This window comes from Podarcis bocagei (assembly GCF_964188305.1).
Source record: "Podarcis bocagei genome assembly, chromosome: 10".
NCBI classification, from domain to species: Eukaryota; Metazoa; Chordata; class Lepidosauria; order Squamata; family Lacertidae; genus Podarcis; species Podarcis bocagei.
Window position 1 is genome coordinate 70,028,340 of NC_138135.1, and position 19,137 is coordinate 70,047,476.

Here is a 19,137-nt window from a genome sequence, read left to right on the forward strand (position 1 = left end):
CTCCGAAGCCTGCTTGCTAAGCCATCACCATCTTGGAACCACTAGAAATGCTTCCTCTCCTCTCTCACTCAGTAGCATCTTCATCAACCCCACTAGGGTGGGTTTCCAGATGCTGGACCAGATGAGCCTTGGGTCAGATCCAGCAGTCTGGCTCTTTTGACTTTTTTTCTTACTAGCTTCCCCCCCCCCCACAAATCCTATACCCTGAGCTGCCCCCTAGCCTATTCCTGCCCTGCCCTTCCCAAAATGGTGTCTGTGGGGGAGGTGCTTCCTCACCTGGAGTCACAGGAGGCTCCTTGTGCTGGAGCGGGGCCACTTTATTGCTCTTTTTGAGCTGCATGAAGCTTCTCATTCGCCTGAGCCTAGAAGAGGTGACGCAGAACAGAAATACGTTGAGCCTAATAGAGAATTGCCAGCACGTCCCTCCCAATTCCTTCCCTCCTTCTGCAGTTGAATGAACTGTAGGACTTCATAACAGCTGCAAAGAGGCAGCCAAGAGCATTCAGGGCTTGGAGAGAAAGGAGGTACCAGCTCCTGCCACTCCAGGACCGAGAGAGCCTGGCTGCCATAGTTCATGCCCTGATTGCTTCAAGACTGGATTGCTGCCATGCACTGTACGTGGGTCTTCCCTTGTGCTTGGAAGCCGCAGTTAGTGCAGGATGCTGCAGCCTGACTGCTGACAGGAGCAAGGCCTTGTCAACATACATTATTCACCCTTCAAAAGCATGTCTTCAATTTAGAAATTGAATTAACAGCCTCTCTCAACAATGCCTGCCAAACAATACCCAAATCCAAGGGTTCAGCCACCTCAGCTTTTGTAGCTGGAGTCAGTCAGGGCTCTGCCTACTGAGGCAAAGTGAAAAAGGCCTGCTAGGCACAGCAAATAGGCCTGGGAGGTCTTTCTTGGGCACGAACCATAAGGCTACTAAGTGAAAAGTCCCCAAGGTGTGGAGATTCGTTTACCTTCCTTAGGTGCTGGCCGAACACGGGACCGGTGTCACTGGGCTATTGCCTTCTGCAGAGGAAAGAGAAAGCTGGATGAGACGCCTTTGGTGAAACTACAAAACCCACCATTGACAGGTGCAAGGGAGCCCACAAGGAGGCCCAAGCCAGGAAAGACTGGCCTCCCTCAGGCTTGGGCCCCATCCCTTGCCCCAGAGGACCTTCATGGGCCCTGCAGCCTCCTGAAGGGCAGAGGTGGAAGGGCAGCACCAGGGAAGAGGGCAGGTCATGCCTCTGGCATCATCCTGACACCCCAAGAACCCATGCCACTGCAGAATTGGGGGCAAAGACCACATTCAGAGGGTCTGGGGGATCCACTCCCTCCTCTTTTGTTTCCCCTACTTCTAACCTCAAGATCAGGAAAAGTCCTGAAGAGTTTTGTCACCACTGCAACAAGAGAAGGACATGGGGACAGGTTAGTTCGTCCCTTTGCAGCTTCAAAGATTATTCTAATAATCTTCTGCTTGGTTCCCCTGCTTCTACACTCCTACTACAGGGGTGGCAAACCCCAGGCCTTGGGGGCCAGTCTTGGCCTGCAGCCCCCCGAATGTGGCTCACAAGAGAATGTGGCCCTCTAGCTGACCACTGTCCCCTAGCCCTGTCCTATCAGCTGCCTCGGCCATATCCAGCAGTCTGGCTTTTTCGACTTATTTTCTTACTAGCTCCCCTCCCAATCCTATACCCTGAGCTGCCCCCCTAGCCTATTCCTGCCCTGCCCTTCCCAAAAAGTTGTCTGTGGGGGAGGTGCTTCCTCACCTGGAGTCACAGGAGGCTCCTTGTTCTGCAGCGGGGCCACTTTATTGCTCCTTTTGACCTGAAGGAAGCTTCTCATTCGCCTGAGCCTAGAAGAGGTGATGCAGAACAGAAATACGTTGAGCCTAATAGAGAATTGCCAATAGGGGTCACCCCATTCATGGAGGAAGAGGGGAGTATCTACGGTTATGATCTGAAATAGCTAGAATGAAACGAGCATTAGACAAAGGGAGGGTCGGGTGGGTGAAGCTCTGGAGCCAATCACATGGTTGCTGCCAGCTCCGCCTCCTGTTTAAGCAGTCTGGCCCCGCCTCCCTGCAGGGCTGATTGGCTAACTGAGGTTTGGCGGGAACCTCCAAAGACTAGCACAGGGAGGCAGCCCAACCAGCTGATGGGTCCCAAGTGGGCCGAGGTGCTGTGCGCCGAGGTGCTCTAAGGAAGGTGTGAGCGCTCACTGCGTGCCCAGGCGGAGGACCCCCCCCCCCAGCCCCCAGAGACCCACCAGAAGGAAAGATGACTCGTGACAACGTGTTCTGGAATAAAAAATTGGCCACAAATTTATTAAACCTTTCAGATGTAGGAAGACCTTGGCTTAGGCATTGGTCGTGTCTCCCTCCCAGCCCCCCAGCCGGGGGGAACAGGGGCTCCTCGGGATGAATGGGATATGGGAGGAAGCACAGCAAGGTGTTTGTGTACGCTGGCAGCCCACCCCCAGTGTATGGCCAGTAACTCCCATATACAAACCCCTTTAAGAGTTTGGACCCTGGAATCGCCACCACGGGGGGGGGTGAGTCACCACTTCAGCCCCCCCCCCCATTAGGGAAGATAGACTCAAAGATTCTGCGGGCAGTTCAGCTGTCCCATTCAGGGACCGAGCCTGCAACCTTGGCATTATCAGCACCACGTGATAATGAACCTAGGGGAATCGTTCTGCAGAGAAGGAGATGGGGCAAAGAATAGGATGGGACCCCACAAACTTACCATTCTGTCCCGCGAAGGACAAGTCCGCTGATCCTGCCTTCCTCCTAGATTTCTGGAATTGACCGCATTGTTGCTGCTGCCTCCGCCTCCTATTCAAACAGTCCCTGCCTCTCCTAAACCAAAGCCTCTCCTAAATCTCCTTCTGCACTCCCACCTCTCTCTCTGTCTCTCCTCACTATCCCACAATGGACATCTGTAGTTGGGGGCTTTTAAGGGAGAAGCAGGAGATGTCACAAAGGAAGGCAGGTCATTGTTCCCATGGCAACCCACCCACCTGGACCCTGGGCCAAACCTGCCCCCCCCAATGTTTCTTCAGAACTTGGAAGCTGCTGTTCCGTCTGCAGGTGAATCTTCTCTTTTGGAGTTCATGTTTTTATATCGGATCATTCTTCATTCAGCCCCATTTCCAAAGAGAGACAATCCCAACGTCCCTTGAAATGCAGGAGAAGACTCCCAAGTCTAGGGGTGTCCATAGCACAGGATTAGACAATCTGCTTTGCATTATCACCATCCTCACTGATATTCCTGGATGACATCTCCAGGTGGGGCAGAGAAGGTTCCCTGTCTGAAACCCGGGAGAGATACTGCCAGTCAGTGTAGGCGATGCTGAGGTGGATGGGTGGATTCTGGCCTCTGTAATGAAGCAATAGGCAAAGGGTCCTGAAGCAGAGCAAGTTGGGGGGGGGCATCTGTCAGGGACTCTACACTGTGATTCCTGCATTGCAGGGGGTTGGGCTAGATGGCCTTTGGTGTGGCCCCCAGCTCCACGATTCTGTAATTCGAGGTTTGTACTCTGTCCTGGGTCCTGATATATTTATGTGGCATCACTTTTCTATATGCCTGCTTCAGTCCTTGGAGACCTAGTTCATTCACCCTTCAAAAGCATGTCTTTAATGTGGTACCTCGTCGAAGGTGCACACCTCATTCCTGGCATCTATCTACCCTGTGCACACTACAAACACATTTGCACTACAGACAACAACAACAACAACAACAACAACATAAACAAGCAGCAAACCACCAATCCTGCATTGAACATATATAATTTTCATTATTTTATTTTATTTTTGCAATTTAGAATATTCATTTAAACAACCTTAAAATAGCAATGACTTCCCTTCTTTTCTTTCCATGGTTCATTTTGCATAGCATAAATCCCTGCATATTTACATAAACTAAACTTCAGTATTCCATTACTGTATTACATCCAGCAAAACTTATTTACATTGTTGAATTTATCTTAAAGCTGCCAACGTTTTCAAGTATACACATATATTCAATAAACATTTTCCAATCTTCTTTAAACATATGTTCTTCTTGTTCTCTTATTCTATATGTTAGGTCTGCAAACTGTGCATATTCCATCAGTTGAAGTTGCCATTCTTTCGTTAGATATTAGCCCTGCCCTATAAATCTGTTGATTAGAATTCCGTTCCTCAATTTAAAAAAACCTTGTTTATTTCCCCCCATTGTGTTCCCTGGGTGTAACCAGTGTGGGGTGATCTTGTGGGAGTGGCCCAAAGGGCCACAATAAATGTGATAATGTGTACCCCTGTAAATCCTTGAGTGTGCTTCTAATAGAGAAATTATGGTAGCCTGTTACTTTATGAAACTGATGATTTTTCAAGATGTGCCACCCTCGTTGGAAGCAGAAATACAGCTAATATGTAAATCACAAAGATACAGCACAAAGCTAGAACATAAGTTGCTCCATGATGCAAATGGCTGCACATGACACAGGTTCCCAACATGCACACTAACACAATGTATTCCTGCAAGGTCATCGCAGAACACGGTGGGAATCCGAGCTTAGTCAGCAGAAACAGCCAATGCTTATGCATATGATTGATCTATCAACTTAAATGAGGTAATGAAGTACAATTGGTGGGAATTGAAATGCTTTGTTTGAAACTTTATAAATACCACTGCCCGATCCACTGGGCGGGGTTGCAACTTTTTGTGGAGCTATCCCATTGTAACCTATTGCTTCGCAATAAACAATGTTGGACTTCTACCCCCCCAGTCTCCAGAGTTTTCTTTACTAGCATGACACAGGAGATAAGGCATTTTTTGCTTACCACAATATGTGTGTGTGTGTGTGTGTGTGTGTGTGTGTGTGTGTGTTCACCTGCATGAACTTGTGTGCGTTTATCTGGACCTGTTCCCTAAAAGAGGCAGCCCAAGATCAGGGTTTTGAGACTCAAGAGCTTTTCCACAAGGAAGTTTTGATGTCATAGTAGGGTTATCTCCACATACCTCTTTGGGCAGATCTTGATGTGGTTGGTGGGGAGTCCTAAGACAGCTTTAATTTTGTGCAGATGGTTATGCTTTCAGCCCCATGGTGGAGACATGTGGCGCAACTGCTCATGCATCTTAGTAATGTGAAGTGCTTTTACTGCACCGTATTTTTCGCTCTATAAGACGCACCCGACCACCATTTTTGAGTGAACCGAAAGTCAGCTTTTTCCTGAGATTGTGACCCCGGGCCTTAGGGATTTTTTCAAAAAAATCTTTTCCGCCGGTTAAGTTGTTGAAGGCTAATTTCTTCTCCTCTGATATAAAGCCTTCTGTTAACACTACCAAACCTTTATAGAGAGCATCTTCAAGCTTTTGGCACCATTTTTGAGTGAATTGCCAAAAGTCAGATTTTTGCTGAAATTGTGACCCCGGGGCTTAGGGATTTTTTCAAAAAAATCTTTTCCGCCGGTTAAGTTGTTGAGGGCTAATTTCTTGTCCTATGATAAAATGTCTTCTGGTTCCATCGCCAAAGCTTTCAGGGGATCGTTTGCAAGCTTCTGGCAACATTTTTGACTGAATTGCCAAAAGTCAGATTTTTGCTGAAATTGTGACTCCGGGGCTTAGGGATTTTCTCAAAAAAATCTTTTCCGCCGGTTAAGTTGTTGAGGGCTAATTTCTTGTCCTGTGATAAAATGTCTTCTGGTTCCATCGCCAAAGCTTTCAGGGGATCATTTGCAAGCTTCTGGCACCATTTTTGAGTGAATTACCAAAAGTCAGATTTTTGCTGAAATTGTGACTCCGGGGCTTAGGGATTTTCTCAAAAAAATCTTTTCCGCCGGTTAAGTTGTTGAGGGCTGATTTCTTGTCCTATGATAAAATGTCTTCTGGTTCCATCGCCAAAGCTTTCAGGGGAGCATTTGCAACCGGTTGGCACCATTTTTGAGTGAATTGCCAAAAGTCAGATTTTTGCTGAAATTGTGACCCCGGGGCTTAGGGATTTTTTCAAAAAAATCTTTTCCCCCGGTTAAGTTTTTGAGGGCTGATTTCTTGTCCTGTGATAAAAAGCCTTCTGTTTCCTGCGCCAAAGCTTTCAGGGGAGCATTTGCAACCGGTTGGCACCATTTTTGAGTGAATTGCCAAAAGTCAGATTTTTGCTGAAATTGTGACCCCGGTGCTTAGGGATTTTTTCAAAAAAATCTTCTCCGCTGGTTAAGTTGTTGAGGGCTGATTTCTTATCATGTGATAAAAAGCATTCTGTTTCCATTGCCAAAGCTTTCAGGGGATCATTTGCAACCTTCTGGCACCATTTTTGAGTGAATTGCCAAAAGTCAGATTTCTGCTGAAATTGTGACCCCGGGGCTTAGGGATTTTTTCAAAAAAATCTTTTCCGCCGGTTAAGTTGTTGAGGGCTGATTTCTTGTCCTGTGTTAAAAAGCCTTCTGTTTCCATCGCCAAAGCTTTCAGGGGATCATTTGCAACCTTCTGGCACCATTTTTGAGTGAATTGCCAAAAGTCAGATTTCTGCTGAAATTGTGACCCCGGGGCTTAGGGATTATTTCAAAAAAATCTTTTCCGCCGGTTAAGTTTTCAAGGGATGATTTCTTGTCCTGTGATTAAAAGCCTTCTGTTTCCATCGCCAAAGCTTTCAGGGGAGCATTTGCAACCTTCTGGCACCATTTTTGAGTGAATTGCCAAAAGTCAGATTTCTGCTGAAATTTTGACCCCGGGGCTTAAAGATTTTTTCAAAAAAAAATCTTTTCTGCTGGGTAAGTTTTTGAGGGCTGATTTCTTGTCCTGTGATAAAAAGCCTTCTGTTTCCATTCCCAAAGCCTTCAGGGGAGCATTTGCAACCGGTTGGCACATTTTTTAAGTGAATTGCCAAAAGTCAGATTTTTGCTGAAATTGTGATCCCGGGGCTTAGGGATTATTTCAAAAAAATCTTTTCCGCCGGTTAAGTTTTCAAGGGATGATTTCTTGTCCTGTGATTAAAAGCCTTCTGTTTTGACTGCCAAACCTTTAAGGAGAGCATTTGCAACCTTCTGGCACCATTTTTGAGTGAATTGCCAAAAGTCAGATTTCTGCTGAAATTGTGACCCCGGGGCTTAGCAATTTTTTCAAAAAAATCTTTTCCGCCGGTTAAGTTGTTGAGGGCTGATTTCTTCTCCTCTGATAAAAAGCCTTCTGTTTCCATCGCCAAAGCTTTCAGCGGATCATTTGCAACCTTCTAGCACCATTTTTGACTGAATTGCCAAAAGTCAGATTTTTGCTGAATTTGTGACCCTGGGGCTTAGGGATTTTTTCAAAAAAATCTTTTCCGCCGGTTAAGTTTTCGAGGGATGATTTCTTGTCCTGTGATTAAAAGCCTTCTGTTTTGACTGCCAAACCTTGAAGGAGAGCATTTTCAAGCTTTTGGCACCAGATTTTAAGTGAATTGCCAAAAGTCAGATTTTTGCTGAAATTGTGACCCCGGGGCTTAGGGATTTTTTCAAAAAAATATTTTCAGCCGGTTAAGTTGTTGAGGGCTGAGTTCTTGTCCTGTGAGAAAAAGCCTTCTGTTTCCATCGCCAAAGCTTTCAGGGGAGCATTTGCAACCGGTTGGCACCATTTTTGAGTGAATTGCCAAAAGTCAGATTTTTGCTGAAATTGTGACTCCGGCGCTTAGGGATTTTCTCAAAAAAATCTTTTCCGCCGGTTAAGTTGTTGAGGACTGATTTCTTGTCCTGTGATAAAAAGCCTTCTGTTTCCATCGCCAAAGCTTTCAGGGGAGCATTTGCAACCTTCTGGCACCATTTTTGAGTGAATTGCCAAAAGTCAGATTTTTGCTGAAATTGTGACCCCGGGGCTTAGAGATTTTTTCGAAAAAATCTTTTCCGCCGGTTAAGTTGTTGAGGGCTGATTTCTGGTCCTGTGATAAAAAGCCTTCTGTTTCCATCGCCAAAGCTTTCAGGGGAGCATTTGCAACCGGTTGGCACCATTTTTGAGTGAATTGCCAAAAGTCAGATTTTTGCTGAAATTGTGACCCCGGGTCTTAGGGATTTTTTCAAAAAAATCTTTTCCGCCGGTTAAGTTTTGGAGGGCTGATTTCTTGTCCTGTCATAAGAAGCCTTCTGTTTCCATCGCCAAAGCTTTCAGGGGAGCATTTGCAACCATCTGGCACCATTTTTGAGTGAATTGCCAAAAGTCAGATTTTTGCTGAAATTGTGACCCCGGGGCTTAGAGATTTTTTCGAAAAAATCTTTTCCGCCGGTTAAGTTGTTGAGGGCTGATTTCTGGTCCTGTGATAAAAAGCCTTCTGTTTCCATCGCCAAAGCTTTCAGGGGAGCATTTGCAACCGGTTGGCACCATTTTTGAGTGAATTGCCAAAAGTCAGATTTTTGCTGAAATTGTGACCCCGGGTCTTAGGGATTTTTTTGAAAAAATCTTTTCCGCCGGTTAAGTTTTGGAGGGCTGATTTCTTGTCCTGTCATAAGAAGCCTTCTGTTTCCATCGCCAAAGCTTTCAGGGGAGCATTTGCAACCATCTGGCACCATTTTTGAGTGAATTGCCAAAAGTCATCATCATCATCATCATCAACCTTTTATTCGACCGTCAGTCAGAAAAAAGTACAATTGTCAATACACAGTTAAAACATCCAAGAAGATTTTTGAGCTTAGCCAACACTAAAATGGGCTAAACAGATAGCCCCATATCAATACAATCAATTAAAGTCTTGCGGCGCTTAAAAGCTAAAAAAAGAAATTTGGCCACCAAGGAAGGTATAGCTCTAGTGACGTTATTCAGCAAGTGTAAAACCTGGTTTTCTCTGGGTAGGGAGCTAAATTGACATAGAAGTGGGTCTATAAAATTTTGTCTAAGCTCTGCATAAGAAGGGCAAGTCAAGAGAATGTGTTCGGTGGACTCAACCACACCCATGGCACAATGACAGGTTCTCTGGGCGTATGGTACTCCCCTGTACCTTCCCCACAATATCGCAGAGTCAAGGACATTTAATCTAGCCGCTGTAAGAAGTCTGCGATATTCCACATAGTGGATTTCTGCAAGGTAGGGGGCTGGTATGGTCCGATAGATCTGGTCCCCTAGGAACATCCCTGGTTTTACCTGGGCTATGTCCTCTTGTCTAGCAATGTCACTCAGTCTCCGGGAGATCACAGCTCTAGCTTGATTGTACGACATAGACTCAAAGTAAAGGTGAGACAATCCGCAGGATTGAACCTCATTAGTGACCTCCCTTTCCCACGATGATTGGAAATCGTCCCTCAATATCAAAGGGGCAATACCCACTGGTTTAAAACAAAGCTTGAGCCATAGCCAGAGCTTCGTCTTCAAGGCCACATACCGTAGAGCTTGCCAGCCGACCTCTAATCTCATAACTGCACCCGCTACCGAGGGGGGAATCCTAAGGATGGCTCTAAGGAATCGCGTTTGGATAGAATCCAGTTTCAAAAAGTCCCTACGGGAGCCTAAAGAGATGCCCACCAAAAGAAGGGGGAGGACTTTCATTTGAAAGAGTCTCAAAGCTATCGTCACTGATTGAGCCTGATTCTTAGCATATAGAGATCTAATCTGGATGGCTGCTTTAGATGCATTAGTTGTTATATAGTCTCTATGGGCCAGAAAAGACCTATTTGACCGTATTACTTGTCCCAGATATTTAAAGCAGTTAACCTGCTCTAGGGGGATCCCGTTCATCGACCATCGATAGAGTCTCGGTCGGGCAGAGAAGACCATGATCTTGGTCTTAGCATAGTTGGGTTGGAGCTCATGCTGATCACAGTATTCATGTAGAGCTTGCAACATTCTCCTCAGTCCAATAGGGGATCTAGCAAGAAGTGCGGCGTCATCCGCATACAGAAGAACATTCAGAGATCGGCCTGCTAGTTTGGGGGGGTGGAAAGCATCATTGGCCATGTGAGTCACCAGTGAGTTAATGTAAAAGTTAAACAATGCTGGGGCCAATAAACAACCCTGTCTTACCCCTCTAGTGGTGGTAACGGGGTTGGATACTAGGCCTTTATTGTCTAGCCTGATTCTCAGAAAGGTGTTTGTATGGAGGCTGATAATCAGATGAAGGAGACGACGATCGATATTTGTTGCAGCCAGTTTTGTCCATAGCTGCTTTCTAGAGATTCGATCAAATGCCTGCTTAAGGTCAATAAAAGCCACATGAAGAACCTTTGGGGCTTTGCCGGCATACTTTTCCGCCAGGTGATTCAAGGTTAATATTTGGTCTGTAGTAGATCTTCCAGGGCGAAAACCCGCCTGTTCATCGGCAATGATATTGTCGTCCTCCATCCATTTCGATAGTTTGTTTAGTAGGTACCCCGAGTAAATCTTCCCAATGACATTTAGCAAGCTGATTGGCCTAAAGTCAGATCTTTACTGATGTTGGGGCCCCCGGGGCTTAGGGATTTTTTCAAAAAAATCTTTTCCGCCGGATAAGTTTTCGAGGGCTGATTTCTTGTCCTGTGATAAAAAGCCTTCTGTTTCCATCGCAAAGCTTTCAGGGGAGCATTTGCAACCGGTTGGCACCATTTTTGAGTGAATTGCCAAAAGTCAGATTTTTCCTGAAATTGTGACCCCGGGGCTTAGGGATTTTTTCAAAAAAATCTTTTCCGCCGGTTAAGTTTTCGAGGGCTGATTTCTTGTCCTGTAATAAAAAGCCTTCTGTTTCCATCCCCAAAGCTTTCAGGGGAGCATTTGCAACCGGTTGGCACCATTTTTGAATGAATTGCCAAAAGTCAGATTTTTGCTGAAATTGTGACCCCGGGGCTTAGGGATTATTTTAAAAAAATATTTTCCACCGGTTAAGTTGTTGAGGACTGATTTCTTGTCCTGTGATAAAAAGCCCTCTGTTTCCATCCCCAAAGCTTTCAGGGGAGCATTTGCAACCGGTTGGCACCATTTTTGAGTGAATTGCCAAAAGTCAGATTTCTGCTGAAATTGTGACCCCGGGTCTTAGGGATTTTTTTGAAAAAATCTTTTCCGCCGGTTAAGTTGTTGAGGGCTGATTTCTTGTCCTGTGATAAAAAGCATTCTGTTTCCATCCCCAAAGCTGTCAGGGGAGCATTTGCAACCGGTTGGCACCATTTTTGAGTGAATTTCCAAAAGTCAGATTTTTGCTGAAATTGTGACCCCGGGGCTTACGGATTATTTCAAAAAAATCTTTTCCGCCGGTTAAGTTTTCAAGGGATGATTTCTTGTCCTGTGATTAAAAGCCTTCTGTTTTGACTGCCAAACCTTTAAGGAGAGCATTTGCAACCCTCTGGCACCATTTTTGAGTGAATTGCCAAAAGTCAGATTTCTGCTGAAATTGTGACCCCGGGGCTTAGGGATTTTTTCAAAAAAAATCATTTCTGCCGGGTAAGTTTTCGAGGGCTGATTTCTTGTCCTGTGATAAAAAGCCTTCTGTTTCCATTCCCAAAGCCTTCAGGGGAGCATTTGCAACCGGTTGGCACATTTTTTAAGTGAATTGCCAAAAGTCAGATTTTTGCTGAAATTGTGACCCCGGGGCTTAGGAATTTTTTCAAAAAAATCTTTTCCGCCGGTTAAGTTTTCGAGGGCTGATTTCTTGTCATGTGATAAAAAGCCTTCTGTTTCCATCGCCAAAGCTTTCAGCGGATCATTTGCAACCTTCTAGCACCATTTTTGACTGAATTGCCAAAAGTCAGATTTTTGCTGAATTTGTGACCCTGGGGCTTAGGGATTTTTTCAAAAAAATCTTTTCCGCCGGTTAAGTTTTCGAGGGATGATTTCTTGTCCTGTGATTAAAAGCCTTCTGTTTTGACTGCCAAACCTTCAAGGAGAGCATTTTCAAGCTTTTGGCACCAGATTTTAAGTGAATTGCCAAAAGTCAGATTTTTGCTGAAATTGTGACCCCGGGGCTTAGGGATTTTTTCAAAAAAATATTTTCCGCCGGTTAAGTTGTTGAGGGCTGAGTTCTTGTCCTGTGATAAAAAGCCTTCTGTTTCCATCGCCAAAGCTTTCAGGGGAGCATTTGCAACCTTCTGGCACCATTTTTGAGTGAATTGCCAAAAGTCAGATTTTTGCTGAAATTGTGACCCCGGGGCTTAGATATTTTTTCAAAAAAATCTTTTCCGCCGGTTAAGTTGTTGAGGGCTGATTTCTGGTCCTGTGATAAAAAGCCTTCTGTTTCCATCGCCAAAGCTTTCAGGGGAGCATTTGCAACCGGTTGGCACCATTTTTGAGTGAATTGCCAAAAGTCAGATTTTTGCTGAAATTGTGACACCGGGGCTTAGGGATTTTTTTGAAAAAATCTTTTCCGCCGGTTAAGTTTTGGAGGGCTGATTTCTTGTCCTCTCATAAGAAGCCTACTGTTTCCATCGCCAAAGCTTTCAGGGGAGCATTTGCAACCGTCTGGCACCATTTTTTACTGAATTGCCAAAAGTCAGATTTTTGCTGAAATTGTGACCCCGGGGCTTAGGGGTTTTTTCAAAAAAATCTTTTCCGCCGGATAAGTTTTCGAGGGCTGATTTCTTGTCCTGTGATAAAAAGGCTTCTGTTTCCATCGCCAAAGCTTTCAGGGGAGCATTTCCAACCGGTTGGCACCATTTTTGAGTGAATTGCCAAAAGTCAGATTTTTCCTGAAATTGTGACCCCGGGGCTTAGGGATTTTTTCAAAAAAAATCTTTTCCGCCGGTTAAGTTTTCGAGGGCTGATTTCTTGTCCTGTAATAAAAAGCCTTCTGTTTCCATCCCCAAAGCTTTCAGGGGAGCATTTGCAACCGGTTGGCACCATTTTTGAATGAATTGCCAAAAGTCAGATTTTTGCTGAAATTGTGACCCCGGGGCTTAGGGATTATTTTAAAAAAATATTTTCCGCCGGTTAAGTTGTTGAGGACTGATTTCTTGTCCTGTGATAAAAAGCCCTCTGTTTCCATCCCCAAAGCTTTCAGGGGAGCATTTGCAACCGGTTGGCACCATTTTTGAGTGAATTGCCAAAAGTCAGATTTTTGCTGAAATTGTGACCCCGGGGCTTAGGGATTTTTTCAAAAAAATCTTTTCCGCCGGTTAAGTTGTCGAGGGCTGATTTCTTATCATGTGATAAAAAGCATTCTGTTTCCATTGCCAAAGCTTTCAGGGGATCATTTGCAACCTTCTGGCACCATTTTTGAGTGAATTTCCAAAAGTCAGATTTTTGCTGAAATTGTGACCCCGGGGCTTACGGATTATTTCAAAAAAATCTTTTCCGCCGGTTAAGTTTTCAAGGGATGATTTCTTGTCCTGTGATTAAAAGCCTTCTGTTTTGACTGCCAAACCTTTAAGGAGAGCATTTGCAACCCTCTGGCACCATTTTTGAGTGAATTGCCAAAAGTCAGATTTCTGCTGAAATTGTGACCCCGGGGCTTAGGGATTTTTTCAAAAAAAATCATTTCTGCCGGGTAAGTTTTCGAGGGCTGATTTCTTGTCCTGTGATAAAAAGCCTTCTGTTTCCATTCCCAAAGCCTTCAGGGGAGCATTTGCAACCGGTTGGCACATTTTTTAAGTGAATTGCCAAAAGTCAGATTTTTGCTGAAATTGTGACCCCGGGGCTTAGGAATTTTTTCAAAAAAATCTTTTCCGCCGGTTAAGTTGTTGAGGGCTGATTTCTTCTCCTCTGATAAAAAGCCTTCTGTTTCCATCGCCAAAGCTTTCAGCGGATCATTTGCAACCTTCTAGCACCATTTTTGAGTGAATTGCCAAAAGTCAGATTTTTGCTGAATTTGTGACCCTGGGGCTTAGGGATTTTTTCAAAAAAATCTTTTCCGCCGGTTAAGTTTTCGAGGGATGATTTCTTGTCCTGTGATTAAAAGCCTTCTGTTTTGACTGCCAAACCTTCAAGGAGAGCATTTTCAAGCTTTTGGCACCAGATTTTAAGTGAATTGCCAAAAGTCAGATTTTTGCTGAAATTGTGACCCCGGGGCTTAGGGATTTTTTCAAAAAAATATTTTCCGCCGGTTAAGTTGTTGAGGGCTGAGTTCTTGTCCTGTGAGAAAAAGCCTTCTGTTTCCATCGCCAAAGCTTTCAGGGGAGCATTTGCAACCGGTTGGCACCATTTTTGAGTGAATTGCCAAAAGTCAGATTTTTGCTGAAATTGTGACCCCGGGGCTTAGGGATTTTTTCAAAAAAATCTTTTCCGCCGGTTAAGTTGTTGAGGACTGATTTCTTGTCCTGTGATAAAAAGCCTTCTGTTTCCATCGCCAAAGCTTTGAGGGGAGCATTAGCAACCTTCTGGCACCATTCTTGAGTGAATTGCCAAAAGTCAGATTTTTGCTGAAATTGTGACCCCAGGGCTCAGAGATTTTTTCGAAAAAATCTTTTCCGCCGGTTAAGTTGTTGAGGGCTGATTTCTGGTCCTGTGATAAAAAGCCTTCTGTTTCCATCACCAAAGCTTTCAGGGGAGCATTTGCAACCGGTTGGCACCATTTTTGAGTGAATTGCCAAAAGTCAGATTTTTGCTGAAATTGTGACCCCGGGTCTTAGGGATTTTTTTGAAAAAATCTTTTCCGCCGGTTGAGTTTTCGAGGGCTGATTTTTTGTCCTGTCATAAGAAGCCTTCTGTTTCCATCGCCAAAGCTTTCAGGGGAGCATTTGCAACCGGTTGGCACCATTTTTGAATGAATTGCCAAAAGTCAGATTTTTGCTGAAATTGTGACCCCGGGGCTTAGGGATTTTTTCAAAAAAATCTTTTCCGCCGGTTAAGTTTTCGAGGGATGATTTCTTGTCCTGTGATTAAAAGCCTTCTGTTTTGACTGCCAAACCTTCAAGGAGAGCATTTTCAAGCTTTTGGCACCAGATTTTAAGTGAATTGCCAAAAGTCAGATTTTTGCTGAAATTGTGACCCCGGGGCTTAGGGATTTTTTCAAAAAAATCTTTTCCGCCCGTTAAGTTGTTGAGGGCTGATTTCTTCTCCTGTGAGAAAAAGCCTTCTGTTTCCATCGCCAAAGCTTTCAGGGGAGCATTTGCAACCGGTTGGCACCATTTTTGAGTGAATTGCCAAAAGTCAGATTTTTGCTGAAATTGTGACCCCGGGGCTTAGAGATTTTTTCGAAAAAATCTTTTCCGCCGGTTAAGTTGTTGAGGGCTGATTTCTGGTCCTGTGATAAAAACCCTTCTGTTTCCATCGCCAAAGCTTTCAGGGGAGCATTTGCAACCGGTTGGCACCATTTTTGAGTGAATTGCCAAAAGTCAGATTTTTGCTGAAATTGTGACCCCGGGGCTTAGGGATTTTTTCAAAAAAATCTTTTCCGCCGGTTAAGTTTTCGAGGGCTGATTTCTTGTCCTGTCATAAGAAGCCTTCTGTTTCCATCGCCAAAGCTTTCAGGGGAGCATTTGCAACCGGTTGGCACCATTTTTGAATGAATTGCCAAAAGTCAGATTTTTGCTGAAATTGTGACCCCGGGGATTAGGGATTTTTTCAAAAAAATCTTTTCCGCCGGTTAAGCTGTTGAGGGCTAATTTCTTCTCCTGTGATAAAAAGCATTCTGTTTCCATCGCCAAAGCTTTCAGGGGAGCATTTGCAACCGTCTAGCACCATTTTTGAGTGAATTGCCAAAAGTCAGATCTTTGCTGATATTGGGGCCCCCGGGGCTTAGGGATTTTTTCAAAAAAATCTTTTCCGCCGGTTAAGTTTTCGATGGCTGATTTCTGGTCCTGTGATAAAAAGCCTTCTGTTTCCATCGCCAAAGCTTTCAGGGGAGCATTTGCAACCGGTTGGCACCATTTTTGAGTGAATTGCCAAAAGTCAGATTTTTGCTGAAATTGTGACCCCGGGCCTTAGGGATTTTTTTGAAAAAATCTTTTCCGCCGGTTAAGTTTTCGAGGGCTGATTTCTTGTCCTGTCATAAGAAGCCTTCTGTTTCCATCGCCAAAGCTTTCAGGGGAGCATTTGCAACCGTCTGGCACCATTTTTGAGTGAATTGCCAAATGTCAGATTTTCGCTGAAATTGTGACCCCGGGGCTTAGGGATTTTTTCAAAAAAATCTTTTCCGCCGGTTAAGTTTTCAAGGGATGATTTCTTGTCCTGTGATTAAAAGCCTTCTGTTTTGACTGCCAAACCTTTAAGGAGAGCATTTGCAACCTTCTGGCACCATTTTTGAGTGAATTGCCAAAAGTCAGATTTTTGCTGAAATTGTGACCCCGGGGCTTAGGGATTTTTTCAAAAAAATCGTTTCCGCCGGTTAAGTTTTCGAGGGCTGATTTCTTCTCCTGTGATAAAAAGGATTCTGTTTCCATCGCCAAAGCTTTCAGGGGATCATTTGCAACCTTCTGGCACCATTTTTGAGTGAATTGCCAAAAGTCAGATTTTTGCTGAAATTGTGACCCCGGGGCTTAGGGATTTTTTCAAAAAAATCTTTTCCGCCGGTTAAGTTTTCGAGGGCTGATTTCTTGTCCTGTGATAAAAAGGATTCTGTTTCCATCGCCAAAGCTTTCAGGGGATCATTTGCAACCTTCTGGCACCGTTTTTGAGTGAATTGCCAAAAGTCAGATTTTTGCTGAAATTGTGACCCCGGGGCTTAGGGATTTTTTCAAAAAAATCTTTTCCGCCGGTTAAGTTATTGAGGGCTGGTTTCTTGTCCTGTGATAAAAAGCCTTCTGTTTCCATCGCCAAAGCTTTCAGGGGAGCATTTGCAACCGGTTGGCACCATTTTTGAGTGAATTGCCAAAAGTCAGATTTTTGCTGAAATTGTGACCCCGGGCCTTAGGGATTTTTTCAAAAAAATCTTTTCCACCGGTTAAGGTTTCGAGGGCTGATTTCTTCTACTGCGATAAAAAGCCTTCTGTTAAGACTACCAAACCTTTACAGAGAGCATCTTCAAGCTTTTGGCACCATTTTTGAGTGAATTTCCAAAAGTCAGATTTTTTGCTGAAATTGTTACCCCGTGGCTTAGGGATTTTTTCGAAAAAATATTTTCCGCCAGTTACGTTGTTGAGGGCTGATTTCTTGTCCTGTGATAAAAAGCCTTCTCTTTCCATCGCCAAAGCTTTCAGGGGAGCATTTGCAACCGGTTGGCACCGTTTTTTAGTTCATTGCCAAAAGTCAGATTTTTCTGAAATTGTGACCCCGGGGCTTAGGGATTTTTTCGAAAAAATCTTTTCCGCCGGTTAAGTTTTCGAGGGCTGATTTCTTCTCCTGTGATAAAAAGCCTTCTGTTTCCATCGCCAAAGCTTTCAGGGGAGCATTTGCAACCTTCTGGCACCATTTTTGAATGAATTGCCAAAAGTCAGATTTTTGCTGAAATTGTGACCCCGGGGCTTAGGGATTTTTTCAAAAAAAATCTTTTCCGCCGGTTAAGTTTTCGAGGGCTGATTTCTTGTCCTGTGATAAAAAGCCTTCTGTTTCCATCGCCAAACCTTTCAGGGGAGCATTTGCAACCTTCTGGCACCATTTTTGAGTGAATTGCCAAAAGTCAGATTTTTGCTGAAATTGTGACCCCGGGGCTTAGGGATTTTTTCAAAAAAATCTTTTCCGCCGGTTAAGTTTTTGAGGGCTGATTTCTGGTCCTGTGATAAAAAGCCTTCTGTTTCCATCGCCAAAGCTTTCAGGGGAGCATTTGCAACCGGTTGGCACCATTTTTGAGTGAATTGCCAAAAGTCAGATTTTTGCTGAAATTGTGACCCCGGGTCTTAGGGATTTTTTTGAAAAAATCTTTTCCGCCGGTTAAGTTTTCGAGGGATGATTTCTTCTCCTGTCATAAGAAGCCTTCTGTTTCCATCGCCAAAGCTTTCAGGGGAACATTTGCAACCGGTTGGCACCATTTTTGAATGAATTGCCAAAAGTCAGATTTTTGCTGAAATTGTGACCCCGGGGCTTAGGGATTTTTTCAAAAAAATCTTTTCCGCCGGTTAAGCTGTTGAGGGCTGATTTCTTCTCCTGTGATAAAAAGCATTCTGTTTCCATCGCCAAAGCTTTCAGGGGAGCATTTGCAACCGTCTAGCACCATTTTTGAGTGAATTGCCAAATGTCAGATTTTCGCTGAAATTGTGACCCCGGGGCTTAGGGATTTTTTCAAAAAAATCTTTTCCGCCGGTTAAGTTTTCAAGGGATGATTTCTTGTCCTGTGATTAAAAGCCTTCTGTTTTGACTGCCAAACCTTTAAGGAGAGCATTTGCAACCTTCTGGCACCATTTTTGAGTGAATTGCCAAAAGTCAGATTTCTGCTGAAATTTTGACCCCAGGGCTTAGGGCTTTTTTCAAAAAAATTTTTTTCTGCCGGGTAAGTTTTCGAGGGCTGATTTCTTGTCCTGTGATAAAAAGCCTTCTGTTTCCATTCCCAAAGCCTTCAGGGGAGCATTTGCAACCCGATGGCACATTTTTTAAGTGAATTGCCAAAAGTCAGATTTTTGCTGAAATTGTGACCCCGGGGCTTAGGAATTTTTTCAAAAAAATCTTTTCCGCCGGTTAAGTTGTTGAGGGCTGATTTCTTCTCCTCTGATAAAAAGCCTTCTGTTTCCATCACCAAAGCTTTCAGCGGATCATTTGCAACCTTCTAGCACCATTTTTGACTGAATTGCCAAAAGTCAGATTTTTGCTGAATTTGTGACCCTGGGGCTTAGGGATTTTTTCAAAAAAATCTTTTCCGCCGGTTAAGTTTTCGAGGGCTGATTTCTTGTCCTGTGATAAAAAGCCTTCTGTTTCCATCGCCAAACCTTTCAGGGGAGCATTTGCAACCTTCTGGCACCATTTTTGAGTGAATTGCCAAAAGTCAGATTTTTGCTGAAATTGTGACCCCGGGGCTTAGGGATTTTTTCAAAAAAATCTTTTCTGCCGGTTAAGTTGTTGAGGGCTGATTTCTTGTCCTGTGTTAAAAAGCCTTCTGTTTCCATCGCCAAAGCTTTCAGGGGATCATTTGCAACCGGTTGGCACCATTTTTGAGTGAATTGCCAAAAGTCAGATTTTTGCTGAAATTGTGACCCCGGGGCTTAGGGATTTTTTCAAAAAAATCTTTTCCGCCGGTTAAGTTTTCGAGGGCTGATTTCTGGTCCTGTGATAAAAAGCCTTCTGTTTCCATCGCCAAAGCTTTCAGGGGAGCATTTGCAACCGGTTGGCACCATTTTTGAGTGAATTGCCAAAAGTCAGATTTTTGCTGAAATTGTGACCCCGGGTCTTAGGGATTTTTTTGAAAAAATCTTTTCCGCCGGTTAAGTTTTCGAGGGCTGATTTCTT

General features: G+C 44.2%; 1 protein-coding gene and 1 long non-coding RNA gene across 3 annotated transcripts in view; one reads left to right on the plus strand and one right to left on the minus strand.

Annotated features, from left to right (window-relative positions):
* LOC308596606 (uncharacterized protein) overlaps positions 1–19,137 on the plus strand; it is a gene marked incomplete at its 3' end in the record, with an annotated part of 240,918 nt that overhangs the window by 10,195 nt on the left and 211,586 nt on the right. The gene's annotated exons all lie outside the window — the stretch shown is intronic.
* On the minus strand, positions 759–5,164 carry LOC308596622. The gene is made up of 3 exons (XR_014012573.1): positions 2,092–5,164; positions 1,759–2,056; positions 759–1,389 (listed from the first exon to the last, which is right to left on the minus strand). It is a non-coding gene; the product is annotated as an uncharacterized lncRNA (long non-coding RNA).